The sequence below is a fragment of the Capsicum annuum genome, chromosome 4 (assembly GCF_002878395.1).
Source record: "Capsicum annuum cultivar UCD-10X-F1 chromosome 4, UCD10Xv1.1, whole genome shotgun sequence".
In the NCBI taxonomy this organism is placed as follows: Eukaryota; Viridiplantae; Streptophyta; class Magnoliopsida; order Solanales; family Solanaceae; genus Capsicum; species Capsicum annuum.
In genome coordinates this window covers 17,721,461-17,738,710 of record NC_061114.1, presented here as the reverse complement: position 1 = coordinate 17,738,710, position 17,250 = coordinate 17,721,461, and the positions used below count along the sequence as shown (strand labels likewise).

Below are 17,250 nucleotides of genomic sequence, written 5' to 3'. Positions count from 1 at the left end.
GCAGCCTCTAAGACTTGTTTCTTCTTCTCCACGACCTTTGAGGCTTTTGCCGTGTCGAGGGATACATCAGAACACTTGGAAAACTCTTCTTTATCAGCTGAAACTTTGGATTCCATCTCTATAACTTCTTGCTTGGCAGCATCTCGGCAAGCTTTCAACTTCTTTACCTTCTTTCTCGCATTCTCAAGAGATGTGCATGTAATAGAAACTTCCTCAGATTTCTCATCCCTCTCCCTTAGTACAAGCTCAAAATGCTCTTTGACTTTCAAATATGGCTCTGACTCTTTAATTGTCATGATCTTATCAACAAAGACGGATTGTGCTTGGTCATAAGAAGCCGCCATCCCAAAGAAAGACCCCAATAAATCCTGTGTCATTGAGTATGACTTCGACGCCATCTTGGATAGAAAAAACACGATTTGGAGTAAGGCCTGCAAGTTTGGTACGGATACTAGCCCAAGCCTTCATGATAAATTCCTTTTTAAGCTCTGAAACGACCTTCTTGCCATAAAAAATAGACATGGTTATTGCTGGTTGACGGGAAAAGTTTGACTCCATATTTGCTTTAACTTTACCGCAAGAGTTAGAAGTAACCTCTTTGGATGACAAAAGTAACTCCCTTGAGTCTGGGCCTGCTACAGACTCGCTACTATCTTTTGGCTTACTTTGAAGAGGATCTTCCAAAATTTGGACATTGTCTAGCGTGCCTACAAAGAAAAACATAATATGATGAGTATATAAAGGCAATGCATATACTGTAAAATGGTAGAAGATTTGTCATTGCCTTCTCGATAGCTGAAAAAGTCTTCGATGAACTAGCAAGAATCTCCACATGGGTATTAGAATCACCTTTCTTTGCCAAGGATGGTTTTACCTTCTTCCAGCAACGATCTCCATGACTATTTTCGCTCTCGTCTTGAGGTGGTCGTTTATTGAAAGCCTGTTGAGCCAGGACAGGCGAATCCTCTTTTTGAGTTGCTATATGTAGGGATCCCTTGACCTTAGATTTCAAAATGGGAGGCTTGACCACAGTTGGGACCTCCTCACCATGTTTTTGAGGAGTATTGATAATAGGACCTGCGACAGTCACCAAAGATTGTAGGTTAACTTCGAGAAAGTTTCCATGAACTTTGTCCCACCAAGATTTATACTGCGTGGATGAATGTTTTCGCGCGTTGGATATGGCTTTAGGAAAGGTTGCTTTTGACATAGAACCATGCGATACACAGATTCGATAAAATCTAAGGCCTTCATCTAGTGAAGCACTATGGAATCATCTTCCAAAGTTCTGGGAAGGCCTTGATAAAACCCAAATTGACGGCTAAATCGGTGTGGACTGTATGACTCAAGTATGAATGAACCTCCATATCTGAAAGAGAGGAGGTTGAAACAGAGGCTGATGAAGTAGCTTGTCTCTGATTCGTCATCCTTATCATCATCCATAAAATAACAAGGATCAGACTTGCTTTGCATAATGAAAGTCTAGACAGCACTATCTCCTTGATGGATGCATTTTCTGGTACGCTCTCCATCAAAGTACATTGCTCCGCCTTCGCCAGAATATGCTGTCATCAACGGAATAGATGGTCCATTGGAAAGTGGAAAATGCATCTTAAAATAGTTAGCAATCCAACCATACACATAATGGATAGGAAAAGATACTTTGAGTTGCTCAAGCTGCAGAGATTTATAGAATCTGTTAAGACCATTATAAATATTTGATAGGACTGGAACTGCAAGACTGAAAATTTGCTTATCTGCCATCATAGCTGCAACTCTAAAAGTTCCTAGGAGAATGAAATGTCCATCCTTAGAGGGAAAATACAAAGGTGCACAGCCAACATTATAGAAATGCTGCCAAATATGTGTCGGTCCTATGTTCATACTTCACTGTAAGTTTGGAAAATGTACCATCATCTAAACTTAACCATTTCGCTGCTTTCGGAATAGTCCCAGTTGGGTTATGGGTTAACTTCAAACGAGCAGATTTTTTCTCTTTCCTCAGTGGAGCTGAGTCGTATCTTAATATCCTTTTGCACCAAAACTTTATCCATTTGCTTAGAGGAACTCTCGGATTAGAAGTTTCTCCTTCTTGAAGATGTTGGAAAGCTACAAATAAGAATTCACAAAAACAAAGGATAAATCTCTCATGCTTTTCATCAATACCTGTAAGCTCCATTGCTTTAGGCACTACTTCTTCATAAGGAAGACCTCTGATTGGTAGGCCTCCAATCTTGTATAAGTCCCAAACGGATATGGATAGCTCTCCAGCTGAAGTAAGCAATGTATTGGTAGTTGGACAACAAGCCTCAAAGAATGCCTGTAATATATTCGAGTTACGATCATATGTAAACAGTAAGCATAAACGACATTATATATTTTTGATGCCTTCAAGGTTTGTGCATTTCCTGCCAAGATGTCCTCAGCCCATTCCTAATATCTTTGAGTATGACGATATTCACCAGTTACCTCCATAGTGTTTCCCCAACGTATATCTCCTTTGAGTATTCGACGTCCTAAGCACGGAAGGGTGCTTGCAATATTCAATTGGCGTTGGTTAGGAGTCCGAAGAGTCCATACTTTAATCAATCGATTAGCACTAATATCATGTTCCAAAGTTCAATCTGACATATGGAGAAAATTTTGCAAGGGAGGCCACGGGTCTGCATACTTGCCTGTTATTGGAGTTTCAGTCAATAACCTAGTTAAAACTATGCCATCATCAGCCTCGATTAAAAGATACTTGTTTTTAGAGGATGGGGATTTGTAGTCTCTAAAGTGAACCATCTCTGCAAACTGCATAAGCAAAACAATCTTGGTCAAACACAGAGTCAAGATTTAGAGAAAAGATACCTCCATGTCTTGGCTTTGGTAAAATATAGTCATGTATACTTGAAGCCGAATTGGTCAAGTCTTAAGGTGACGGAGGTTAAGTTAAACTCTTGCTCCTTAAGTTAACCATTGAAAGGGCCCCATACTTAAAAAAAATCATTGCATCTTCAAGTAAAATAGGTTGGGTCTTGAGGTGACGAAGCCTCACACACCTTAAGCCGACGTCCACCGTCTTTAAATTGGTCGGGTCATGAGGTGATGAAGCCTCGCACACCTTAAACCGACGTTCACCATTTTTAATCAAAATTGATCGGGTCTTGAGATGATGAAGCCTCGCACACCTTAAGCCGACATCCTCCTCTTTAATCAAAATTGGTTGGATCTTGAGGTGACGAAGCCTCGTACACCTTAAGCCGACGTCCACCGTCTTTAATCAAAATTGATCGGATCTTGAGGTGACGAAGCCTCACAACCTTATGCCTACGTTCACCATCTTCAAGCAATTATTATATATTACTATTTGCTTCAACCCTATAAAAAAAAGGAAGAAAAGAGATTAAAAAAAAAAAAAAAAGAGGAAAATTACCTCAAAATTCTTGAAGCTCGGAACAGGGTGTTTCCCAGGACACTTGCAGATTAGTGTTCTATCATGACAGACGATGGGTATTTATACAATTAAAAAAGGCGGTGCTGAGTAAAGGTTTAATTCTATCCGAATATGGTTTAAGTAAAAGGCGGCAGGTACTAATCCCAAAGGCAATCAAATTTGACATATTATTTTATGGATTTGGGATTAAAAAGAAAAAAGAGGGGAGGGGGGAGCCATGGGTCCCACGTGAAAGCTAAAGAAGCCTTCACTTAAGTCCATCCTAAAAAGGAAAAAGAAAAATGGCGGCAGTGAATGCCAAAACGGTAAAGGAAAACAGAAGTTATGTTTTGTTTTTGTTTATTTGCACGTGAAGCGAGATAATATATGGCAAAAGATTCTGCATGTCCTACATGTTTATTCTATGGTTCATCTTAATTTTATTTGCACATAAATTTGTGTAATTAAAAAATACCATGTTATACTTGGAGCCTAATCTTCAAACGATTTCGATAATTCTTGAAGTAGGGACTTTGTGTGGATAATGAAATTTTATTAAATTTAAATTCATATGAAATTTAGATTATATTAAATTCAAAATATATTAGTCCTGAATAAATTTTGTGGATTAATATAATTGGAGTAATTATTTAAATCCAAACATGTATGGATTTAAATAAATTTCAATCTTTATTGGACTAGTTCATTAATTTGGGCTACAAAATGAGGAGCTCACTTTACTAAGTCCAGGATATTGTCATATTCTAGAGGCCCAAATAAGTGTCACGTGTCAAATTACGTGACATGCCAAGTCAAAGGAAGGATCCAATAGGATCGTGCCACGTGTCAAAATGATGCGGCAGGCCCAGAAAATCAAAGCCCATAAAAGGTGACATGTCACTTAAATCTGATTGGTCAAAGAAAGTTCATATTCATCATGACTCTTCCCTTCCCACAACTATAAATAGGGGTCTCATAATTCATTGAAGGACCCCAGAACTCTAACAAGTAGCAAATGAAAGCTCGTGGATCAAACTCCGCAATTTCTCTAAAAAAAACTCAAGTATTCCAATCAAATTCATCAAGATTCAAGATCAAGACCGCAATATTCAAGAACAAGCTCAAAAGCCCTTGAATTCAATCACAAGTCAAGATCAAGTCCCTCAAATCAAGAAATCAAGTTCAAATTCAAGATCAAGCTCGAAGCCCTTGAATTTTTATTTGGAAAGACGAATAGGAGAATTCATAGAGATTATAACACTCGCATTGAAATTAATAAAATGATTGTTGTAATATATTTTTCTTGTCTCGAATTATTTATTTTTCGATTTTAAAATTTTATTGTCCAACAATTATATATTTAAAAATTATTCAAAAAAATAATTATAAGTCATAACTATTAACATCTTATAATAATTTAAAAATATATAGTAGAAAATATGATTGACTTTTGAAATTCTAATAGTGTCACATAAGTTGCGATAAAGCAAGTAACATATAAATTATTTAAAATTACATTAAAAGCTACTAAAACCACAAAGATTAATAACTTAAAATATTTTAAAAAAATATATTAGTAAAAAAAAAATTGATTGACTCACTAAATTCTAAAATTGGGATAAAGCGAGTAACATAAATTACTAAATTACATAAAAGATATTATAAATCACAATGATTAGAAACTTAAATTATTTAAAAATTTATATTAATAAAAATTTGATTGACACTCTAAATGCTATTTGTGCTACATAAATTGAGATAACGTAAATAACATATATTGGGCCCGTGCTGGCACGGACTACGATATCTAGTAGTGCTAATACTTATAAACTAGAATTTTCTAAATTTAACTTAAAAATGTGGACGAATAAAAATATTTTACCTGAATAGGGCCAAAGTTGTGGCCAATGTCATGAAAAATAGTGCCAACGCACAAGCACAACGCAATATAAATTGCAAAACGAAGCCAATAATAGCCAAGATCCCGATACATATTCACGAAAGACCTCCTGTGAGAACCATACACTGAGTTATGAAACTTGCTTGCTTTCCTTTCTTTGCCTCTTCTGATCCACTCTACACAAACTAAATGTTCATAAATTACCAGATAAAAACAGAACTAATATTATAGAACTGAATTACTTGTTGAGAAATCTCCAAAACTTTGCGTTGAACTAGTTGGCAACCCTGTGAGGTTTTGTATGACTCAACAAGAATGTTGATTGCTTCTGTGGCAGTGGCTTTTCCACCAACTCCTTTTTCGATATCCTAATTTGTTAAGGAAAAAAAAAAAGAATATAGAAAACAAGGCAAGCCCTCAATAATTATCTAAAAATACTAGTTATAACCTCTATGCAAATGACTTGATTTTTATTAATGAAGAAGATATAAATGAGTAATACTTAAAATATCAAATGGATTCCTCATTGTTGAACATGGGAACCCATTCAAAGCAAAATACTGCCCAAAATCTTTTCTTAATATTGAGTCAGGCTATCAATTTAGTTCATGAAAATATAATTGGTTCTCACGATCCGAGCCGAGATACTGGCCGCAACGAGCATCTCGAACCATGAAGGCCCGAGCGTCCTTTACTTTTTGGACATCATACATATGTTCAGATACTATAAAAGACATTGCGGAAATACATATCGATACGGAATCATGGTCAAATAATATAATCCAAAGGAACAATTCAAAATGGAATTCCATAACTTCTAACAACATCTAACAACAGTCTGCGAAATCTCTAATACATAGGAACCAATATCTTGTCTAAAACTGGGACAAGGCCCCCAGTAGACCATAAATAGAAGGAAACAACAAAATCTGAAAATCAAGCCTTTCGGAATAGAGAATACTCACCAACTGTAACTTCTAACGCACTCAAGCCTATTGCTGGACGGAACCCCGGGACTGTGCCTCAGATCCTGAGATAAAGGAGGTCAATACATATGTACTGGTACGCAGAGCAATCCAAAATAATGTATTTTTACATATAACATAAGTGAGAGCATTTCATAAAACGTTACGCATGAAATAATTTAAAATATATGGGCAATTTCAATGATCTTAAAACAATTCTGTAGATGCAATTCCTTTCTTTGTTTTACTTCTGAGGTAGGTGGTAGACCCTACAATTCTATAATCCCACGGGATATATGGAATCCGCCCTTGACTCGGCGGCCAAGCCCCCAACCCAAGTTTGCCGCAAGAGTTGGAGTATCTAATTCTAATACGCCATAGGGCACTAGGCCAGCGTATAATCCCTCTTTGGGGACATCGTAACCCGTATTAGCAAAACACGATTTCAAGCAATGAGTTTTATGGCTTATGCCTTCTTCGGGTAACCACCTAACTCTCTTTAAGCCTCTTTTTAATTCTTTCTAAACATGCATCATTCTAAACTGCAATATCTGCAAAATCTAAAGGAATTAATTTCGTATTTTGTTCTGTTCTATTATCATGACATTATCTGTTCTGGTATCGTCATGCCAATACTTGTAAGTTGTATGTCTAAGCCATATAACAATATGCATTAGTTTCTTCGATCCAATCGATTCAGTTGACCACCAAAAATATTTAACAATGCAAGAGAGTTCTTATTTCAAAACATGTTTCAAACTATGAAGAAATTCTCTCTTTTCAACATTTCAACAAACATGTGGCGGTCAAGTATTTTGTAAAAAACCATGCAATTCCTTCATTCTATATCTTCAACATTTATCAACATATAAAACCCTTTCTCTTCAATTCATAATCAAAACTAAGTCTTAACGATAGTAAAAACGTTTGTACATGCTTCTCAATATGAAATTGAACAATTCATAACATATGAACACAATGGAATTTATAACAAGAGAGGAATTATAAATATTCATGCTCTCAATTCTAGTTTCAAACGTTAAACCATATGCATGCATGCATACATACATACATACATACATACATACATACATACATACATACATACATATATATATATATATATGAACAATAATCGAGTTTAAGGGGGAGGCCTCAAGACCAAAACTTTATTATCAAGAAAGAGAGTTAATAACTTAAATGGTCACTCAACTTTGTTTCTTACTTCAAAAGTCACTCAACTTAGGGTTCTTATCTCAGAAAGTCACCCAAATTTGATTTTTACTTCAACAGTTACTTAACTATGGATATTTTACTTACAAAGTCACTCAACCTATTTAATTAATTATTTTTTATTAAAATTTGATAGTATGAAATTTTATTTAAAATCAAAATTCTAAAAAAATAAAAAATAAACTTTTGAATCATATTATTACATGTTTACTTTATATATAACCCTCTGAAATTTTAAAATATCCTAAATAGTTATATCAATTCACTTATAATGTTAATATTGATTTTTAAGATTTTCATAATCATATTCATTTAGCTGATTAGATTTAAATAACTTTCAATGTGATCCTTATTTACGGAATTGATTTTTCAATCATAATACAATTTTTTTGTATTACCACTTGTATAATATACATATGCATCAAACAAATACAATAAATTATATTCCTAATAAGTTAATAAAATAGAAAGCTATAGATTTTAACTAGAATGATATGATATAAAATATTAGCAAATGTTATTAAACATTAGTAACATTATAATATATACACTGCAACGAGATAAAATTAGCAGAAAAATTATACAATCAAATAATTATGATTTTAGGAAACTAATTGAAGATCTATATAACTATATATACTTTAGAGTATAGAGTAATCACTATACAAGAACATCGCAAAAAATAGTCATAAAATCAAAATTTTAAGAAATAAAAAAGATATTCATTTAAACCATTTAAATAAATTTTGGATATGAGCGGATCATTAAATTGATTGTTTAAATGAAATTTTTTTTTATTTCTTAAATTTTTTGTTTAAAAAAAAATTACATATTAGCAAATTTTAATGAAAAATATCAATTACATAGTTTGAGTGATTTTATAAGTAAAACGGTCATAATTGAGTGACTTTTGAAGTAAAAATTAAAGTTGAGTGACTTTCTGAGAAAAGAACTCATAGTTGGGTGACTTTATGAGAGAAAAGTCATAAGTTAAGTGACCATTTGAGTTATTAACTCTCAAGAAAGATTCAAAATGCATAGTTGTAGCTGAAATTTCAATACCCTTTTGTAAATTCATGGTTTCTCAATGTTTAATTGTTATTGAAATAATTTCATCATGCTGATGTAGTTTAGAAAAACCCCACGTGCCTTAGATTACAAGGTTCAAAGAGTAGAAATCAAATCTTGATTTGCTCCTTGAAAATCTTGGACTTAAGGAGTGATTTTCTTGATTTCGTGTTCTTAGAGGAAACCTTAGTTTGATCATATTTTTTAGAGTGAAAAGAGGATTTTGATGTTGTATAACTGATAATGATTGAATAATAACATTTAGATATGATTTAATTCGTATGAGAAGTTTCTGGGGAGGAAAAGTACCAAAATACCCCGTTAAAAACGCACTTTTTGCGCGATTCGACCTCAACTGACGGTTTAGTTGATGGACCGTCAGTCTGGTGAAGGACCGTCACTCCAATCGTCAGTTCTTGGCCATAAAATGAGCTTAATGCTTAAGGCTTAACGGGAAACTTGATGGGTCGTCACTGGCTTGACGATCCGTCAGTCTGGCCATCGTACCTCAACAAACTAACACCTCTCAGAAAAATGGGTATAACTTTTAACCTCGATATCGGATTAAGGCGAAACTGGTGGATTTGGAAAGAGGACTCAAATACCTTTCATTTGATATATAGTAGGCCCTATAATTCGTTATATACAAAAAGTTATGGTCGATGGAAGTTGACCCAAGTTTAGATGCTCACTAAAACTCAATCGATAGGAAAGCTTTCAACTCGTCTTTGAGTTAAGGAACCTGTATGATCTTAATTCATGCTCAACTAGATTCCCACACTACATAATTGATTAACACACTAAATCTGCATAGGATTTATTAAATTTTGAAACTATTACGCGTAGGAATGACGATTTACATTCTAGCCCGAAATGCGAGTTGTGTTACATTGGTACAACTCGCCCCTAAGTCATGCCATCGAAAACTCTATATGCCATCGAAATTAAGTTAATTTTAAATATGATTTTGTATAAAAAATACTTATTGTGGATTTTTAAAAGAAATAGTGCTCACTAGCAACTTTTTAGACCTGTTCATCAAAAAGAAAAAAAAAACTTTTCAGACCTGTCTTGAAAAGTACTCCAACTTATTATTTTGAGCTAAATTCAAGACAATGTCTTGATGTGAAATTTTAAATCTAGGAGTGACTATTTTTTCATTACAGGATATGCTAAGTGATTATTTTAGAAATTTATTACAGATAGTCAAGTGTGGTTATCTTTTGAGGACGTCCAAACTAAAATTTAGTTAAAAGGATGTCATGTATACCTCATTTGCAGCAGAAATGGAACCAGTGTAGACAGTCCTTCCAGAGGACAAAAGGTAAAGATTGTGAAAAAGTTCAAAAACTTCCCAACTAGGCTGATGGATAGAAGCCACAACAGTCCTTCCATCTTGTTTAGCTAACTGGACTATTCTATTCATAACATGATAAGAAGCAGCGCTATCAAGCCTACTTGTTGGCTCATCAAGAAATAGAAGTTTGGGCCTTTATAAGATTTCAATGCAAATACTAACTCCTCTTTTGTCCACCACTTAGCCCTTTAACACTCCGCCCACCAATTCTTATGGGCTTGCAAGATCTCTTATGATTGCTTTGGCCCGTTCTTTCTTCTCGGATCTTGACATTGAATCGGGTATTGGAGTTGGGCAGAATAGTAAATTGCTTCTCTTACTGTTAGTGTCGTCGTCAGCGTGTCATCTTGTGTCACGTAAGCCTTTGAAAAAGAAAAATGAAATGAGTTTTTTAAAAATGATATTGTATAAGAAGTATATATTAATTTATATACTGATAGTGTATAGACATTAAAACAATTGGTTAAATATTAGTTGTGGTACCGAAGTGCCAAAACCAACTGATTGCTCACGTCCATTGATGAGAATTTCTCCTGTTTTTCTTGTGTTGGAGTCAAATCTCCGTGCAACAAAATTATGTTAGCAAATTTTCAATTCTTATTCATTTTTCCCACCTGTTATATTGAACTTCTAATAGTACTATTAATATATATTTCTAATGTATCGACAGGTTGCCATAGTACCAAAATAAAAATTTGTGATGAGATAAATATGATTTTCTTTTTTAATTAGTGTTTGAGTCTTGAATTTTTTTTAAAAAAATATTCAATAAAGAATGTAGATGAGATGAGTCTGTTCTCTTTACCTCTAACTAGAATATCAGTTCAAGCTTCAAGAATGAAAAAATTTCATCATAACTATTTTACCCCCATTATTGAGTTTACTTGGTACAAACTTTGATTAATCAGAGCAGTAAACTTCGAACACCAAATACTTGAATTGAAAAAAGATTGCCTGCTAGGCTATCAAGAAGAGTGGATTTGCCACAACCCGAAGGACCCATAATGGCCAAAACTTCACCAGGTTGTACACATAACCAGTGAGCCCTTGCAATATAGCTCTCCTCCCAGTTTTTTTGTCAGGTACATTTACCCACAAGTCCTTCCATGTTAAATAAATTCCTTCATGGTACAACTTTCTACTCAAGGGCACATCATCATATCCAAAATTACTAGTAGTATTAATATTGCTCGTAGGATCAACAGTAATATGTGGTGGTGCTTCATAATAATTTTCAGTCTCTATAGACCTTTCTATTTCAGAATCAACCCTTAGAGATGGTGCTTCAGTTGAACCAATACTAGCTCGTGTACTACTAGTACCACTAAATGAGAAATTTTTGGTTGGATTAATGTTGTTAAAAGGAATATCATCCGATGTAACACTTTCATTTATCTCTGATTCATAACGTTTATGAGGTGATCTATTTGGACTACGCGTCCATCTCGGAATTACATAAGTAGATTGTTCCATGCTTTACTATGTATTTGTGTAGTATTCCGTGTCTCGAGCCGGGGGTCTATCGGAAACAACCTTTCTACTTCTTTAAAGGTAGAGGTATGGACTGTGTACATCTTACCCTCCCCAGACTTCACTATGTGGGAATACACTGGGTTTGTTGTTGTTGTTGTTGTCTGTTTGTGTGTGATTTTTTGCTAGTTACTCAAAATTCTGTATAAGAAGAAATAAGAGAGAAGAGAAAGGTAGAGAAATACTAGTATTAGATTATTGTTAAGCTAATGCATGGAAGGGTGGTAGAAATTTATAATGTCAAAAAGAAAGATGGAGTAATAACTAGTACTATAAAACCGTTGAAAAGAATAAATACAGTACTAGATTGACATCCAGGGATGAAATATAGTACTAAGACGTAAATGTGTATATCTTAGTTTGGTCTATATAGGTCTTCATTTATCATTTCCTCAATCAAGTGGTAAGGCTGATTTGACCCTTCTGGATAATTATGTGAAAAGGAAATTACTTAGCACTTCATTTGTTTTTTTCTTCAACCATCTGTTAGTTCCCAACTTATTAGATGGGAGTCTGAAACCTAAATAACAACAAAAATAAACTCAAAAGTGACTGGAATAGAAAACAAATTTACAGAGGTATGCTACAGCATCATTTCAGACGCACCAAGTTAACGTCAGTTAACTATTAAAGCACCTTATAGCGATTAAATGTTGTATATGGAGAAATTTAGCTTTCTTATACAACGACAAGGTAAATATGGCTTCATCTTTTACGGAGGAAATAATTGAACTATTTAACAAAGTTCAAAAGCAATTTTACTTTAATGTCTGTAGGAAGTTCAGCGATGTTAATAATACTGGTTTAGGTGTAGGCGTCTCACGCGTATACTCAGGGCTGGCTCGACCATAAAGTTGCTAAAGTAATGGCTTGAGGCCCAACTTTTTGGGGGCCCTATTTTTCTAAATATTTTTATTAACTGACAACAGGATACAGTATAATGCACATAAGATGCACGTAAATTGCACAAGATGCACATACATCACACGAGAGCACGGGTGGCATATGAGATACATGTGTGATGCACAAAAGCTAATTTTATTGAGTATACTTGAAACCTCTCATTAAAATTTCGCTTTAGGCCACCAAATTCGTTGAGCCGACCCTGTGTGTACCTCTCTTTAATGAATTCAAACGTTATATTAATTACAATATTTATTTAAATAATAAAAATGAATACAATAATTAAATTCAAAGTCTTTTGAACATGTAAAGATAGAGTATTTATTTTATTAATTATGTAGTAGTGTAAATATGTAAGGTGCAAATAAAATAGTTGAAATACTTTGGCACACGTTGCATGTGAATTTTTCTTCTCCTGCAATTTATTCATACATTGTTGAAGAAGATAAAAAAATGATAATCTTATAACGACAACAAACATATTTATAGTAATAACTCAAAGTAGAAAGAGAATTCATAATTATTCCAACAAAAAGCTAAAAACAAAAGAAATTTAACTCCAAAATATTGCTAATTTTTTTAACTACTTTCTCCATCTTATGGTTATTTCAATGTCTCAATATAATAGTCCGAAATCAAACAAAGATGTCTTGAATATAAGAAAATACGCTCTATTTGTTGTAATGTTGACATATAGCAAAATTAATCTACAAAAGCGTTTTAAATATAAGAAAAGATACTCTATTTGCCGCAATAACACACACAAATAGCAGAAATATTTTTCATCAGTAATATAATATGCAAAATAAAAAATAAAAAATGCAATAGTATGCAACTAAACAAAGATGATCACAAAATTTGTGTTGTAAATAAAATTTTAATTGTTCACATGCTAAATTTAAATGCTTATGCATCTGTGACCATTGAAAAAATAATTGACTATGTTACCTTCAAGTAAACAATTTGAATAAAAATATTAAATAAAAAGACAAAGGAATAAAGAAAAAGAAGACTCAATTTATATGTATCTCTACGGATTACCTGTGTATAACCTTCTTCATTGTCATCATTTCTAGGATTTCTTATATAATTAAAATAGGTATTTAACTCCAAGAAATTTTGGACTTTTATTATATATATATTTTTTTATTATATATTTTAGAATTTCTTAATTATTAAAATATATTTCTTTTCTTACCATATCTTTTAGAACTCCTTAATTATTAGTTCTCTTAATAATTCTTCTCATATTTTAGGACTTTTTAATTTTAAATATTATAAAAATAATTAATAAATAATTCAAGAAAAATAGTTAAAAGATGACTTTGTCTAAAGTAGAGACTTTAAATAAAGGGTAAAAAATTCAAATCACTTTTCTAAGGGTTTTCACACTTTTAGTATATTATAGATTATAGATATAGATAAATAAATGCATGTCATTGATCTTAAATTTACAACTTAATTAGTTCACCAATTACAAATTTCATTACCCTCTCCATCTTGTCCACTCTTAACTTGACACACATGTTAGAAATAGTAATTAATAGGAATTATTTTATCATATTGCCTTTTTAATATAATTAATTTAATGGTTTGAGAAAATGTATTGGGTGATGACTGTCATTAATAACTAAAGATGAAAGAAGTGGGTAAATTATCCATTAATTTTTCAAGTATTACTAGATATCTATTTTAGTAACATGTACAAGTAGATCGATGAATATTAACTTTTTAGAGACGATCTCGTTTGAACTACAACTACAGAATCGAAATTCACAACAAACTAAGAAAAGATAAATAAAGAGAGAACATATTAATTAGCAAACCTCATGCTCTCATAAAAAGGAAAACTGAATATCTAACTGAAATAAGATTAAAATTAAGTTAATCTACATGAACGAGAAAATGAATAGAACTCAAAATAAGAAAACTAAAACAGGGAGAAAATTATTTATATAACGCAAACAAAGACTAAACTAAACTAAGCTAATTTACACGACACAAATAATACATAGTAGTAATTAAAAATGCAAAAGGAGAATAAGATTGCCTTTCTCGGGACAGTGAAGAGTGAACTGAGACGCCGAGCTTAACAAGCTTCCCACGGCAATCACGAATTATATACTTGAAATAATATTAAACAACTCTTACTGCCATTGGGTAAAATTCTTTCCAGCAAAATTTTGTACGAAAAAAATCAAAATAAAGAGTGTGAAAGGAAAAAACGAAAGTGAAGAAATATCATTTTAAGGTCGTTCTTTGAAGCTTCATATGGACAACCAAAGTTCGTGGAGAAATTAACACGTCCTTCATTGTGGTAGACGAGTCTTCTTCGAATTTTGCCGAAATTGGAGACTGTGTCGTTGGTTGAGGAAAATTAGGGCTGCTTGTCTTTGCTTCGGGTGTGGAAATGAAGTAGTAGAAAGGTGGGGCTTTGAGCTAAAAGTGACAAAAGTTTTAAAATGAAGTGCAAGTGACTCAAGTTTTAATAATTAAGTGTAGGTGACTGTCACAATCCGAACGAGGACCTGGCTGTGACGGACATTTCGAACCATGAAGGCCCAGAACGTCCTTCTCTATTTGATAATCATGCACAACATTCATATAATAAACGGAAAAGGCTTAAAAATACCTCTTAACTATCTAAAATAACTCAAAAATGCCCTTTGTTAGATTTTTGGCTCAAATATACCCCCATTAAATATTTGGCTCAAAAATACCCCTTCCTCTAACGGAATTCGGAAAAGGATAAAAAATACTCCATCTGAAATAGGTCAAAAATACTCCTATGTTAAATGTTTGGCTCAAAAATACCCCCCCTTAACGAAATTAAATTATTTCGATTATTTGGTTAATTTATATAAAGTTCATCATTTAATTTATATTTCGTTAATTTCTTTAAGTGAAAATTCATATTTCGTTAATTTCGTTAATTTATATTTCAGTAATTTCTTTAAAGATTAAAAAGATGTAAAGTGAAAATACCTTTTTAGAATAAATGTATGTTTATTTTCCAAATCAAATTCAACCAATTTATATTATAATTCAAATACTTTTTTCCATTATCTTATTTTTAAAATTAAAAATATACTTTTATGCAAAAAAAATAAAAGTATTAAGGTTAAAAAGTTAAAGTTAGGGCTTAATTCAATCTAAATAATTTAATTTCATTAAGGGGAGTGGTATTTTTGAGCCAAATATTTAGCAGAGGGGTATTTAATGAAATTAAATTATTTCAATTATTTCGTTAATTTATATAAAGTTCATCATTTAATGTCAAGTAAAAATACCTTTTTAGAATAAATGTATGTTTATTTTCCAAATCAAATTCAATTAGTTTATATTATAATTCAAATACTTTTTTCCATTATTTTATTTTTAAAATTAAAAAAATACTTTTATGTAAAAAAATTAAAGTATTAGGGTTAAAAAGTTAAAGTTAGGGTTTAATTCAATCGAAATAATTTAATTTCATTAAGGGGAGCGGTATTTTTGAGCCAAATATATAGCAGAGGGGTATTTAATGAAATGAAATTATTTCAATAATTTCGTTAATTTATATAAAGTTCATCATTTAATGTAAAGTAAAAATACCTTTTTAGAATAAATGTATGTTTATTTTCCAAATCAAATTCAACCAATTTATATTATAATTCAAATACTTTTTTCATCATCTTATTTTTAAAATTTTAAAAAAATACTTTTATGTAAAAAAATTAAAGTATTAGGATTAAAAAGTTAAAGTTAGGGTTTAATTTAATCTAAATAATTTAATTTCGTTAAGGGGAGGGGTATTTTTTAGCCAAATATTTAACAGAGGGATATTTTTGACCCATTTCAGATAGTTCAGGGGTATTTTTTATCTTTTTCCGAATGTCATTAGAGGGAGGGGTATTTTTGAGTCAAATATTTAACGGAGGGGTATTTTTGAGCCAAAAATCTAACGAGGGGCACTTTTGAGCTATTTCAGATAGTTCAGGAGTATTTTTGAGCCTTTTCCGTATAATAAAAGAAGATGCAGAAACATAATCTGATACAGAAACATGGTCAATTCTGAATTCAACATAAGTATGAAAACTGTAAATCAACTACATCTAAATAACATCTGACCCAGTTTACGAAATCTCTACTACATAAAAATCTGACAACTGTCTGAAACTGGGACAAGACCCCCAGTAGACCAAAACTGAAATAAGTGACATAATCTGAAAAGATAGGCCTTCTGGAATAGAGAAGGCTCACCACTGCACAATCGATCAGCTGTCTGAATTATCTACTGCTTATGTTGACCCCTAAATTGAGTCTCAGAACCTGAGAGGTAGGGGGATCAATATAGATGTACTGTTACACAGAACATATCCAAAATAATCATTTATTATTCAACATATATGAGAAAAATTTAAAACAATTCATAAGTATATCATATAGTAAGAATTCACATAGGCATTTTAAAGACTCTGTAAAAATCATCTCAACTCTGAGAAATCTGTGTTACTTCTGCACTAGGTGGTATACCCTATAACTCTGAAAAATTCCATGGGCTATATGAAAATTGTCATTAACTCGGCAGCAAAGCCCCCAACCCAAGTGTGCCTCAAGGGTCGGAGTCTCTGAATCTACTACGCCACACTGCCCGTCGCCAACGTACAATAATAATCTACCCGTATCGACAAGTAAGGTTTCAGGCAAAGAGTTGCTTGAACTCGCGCATTCTTCGGGTAACAACCTAACCCTCTTTAAGCCCCTTTTTTTAAAACTCTATCAAAACATCCAATCTCTGAAAACATGCTCTGAAAACATAAACTGTTATGGAATAAATACACATGGTATCATCATACCATTGACTTGCAAGTCACATCTCTGAGCCATTATTAGT

General features: G+C 32.6%; 1 pseudogene; it reads right to left on the bottom strand.

The window, feature by feature from the left end:
- Positions 1 to 11,414, bottom strand: part of LOC107869073 — a 35,766-nt pseudogene extending 24,352 nt beyond the window's left edge.
- Positions 11,415 to 17,250: the final 5,836 nt, after the last annotated feature.